Genomic DNA, 277 nt, shown 5'->3' with positions numbered 1-277 from the left:
AATCAATCCAAATAGTCAAACACAATTACTGTCTCTCGACCAAGCGAGGACCCTTCGCTCAAGCGAAAATTCAATCAACAATACCATTTTAAAACTGGGCATCTCTCGCCCAAGCGAGGCCCTCTCGCCCAAGCGAGACCCTCTCGCCCAAGCGAGAATTGTTTCTCGCCCAAGCGACGAACTTCTCTCGCCCAAGCGAGACCCGCTCGCCCAAGCGAGAAAGACTTGGACAGGATTCCAATTTTGCCCTTTTCGGCTAATCAAACGTATTTTCACA

This window comes from Lupinus angustifolius, chromosome LG01 (genome assembly GCF_001865875.1).
Source record: "Lupinus angustifolius cultivar Tanjil chromosome LG01, LupAngTanjil_v1.0, whole genome shotgun sequence".
Taxonomy (NCBI): domain Eukaryota; kingdom Viridiplantae; phylum Streptophyta; class Magnoliopsida; order Fabales; family Fabaceae; genus Lupinus; species Lupinus angustifolius.
The sequence above is the reverse complement of the archived record's forward strand: the minus strand, read 5'-3'. Positions refer to the sequence as shown.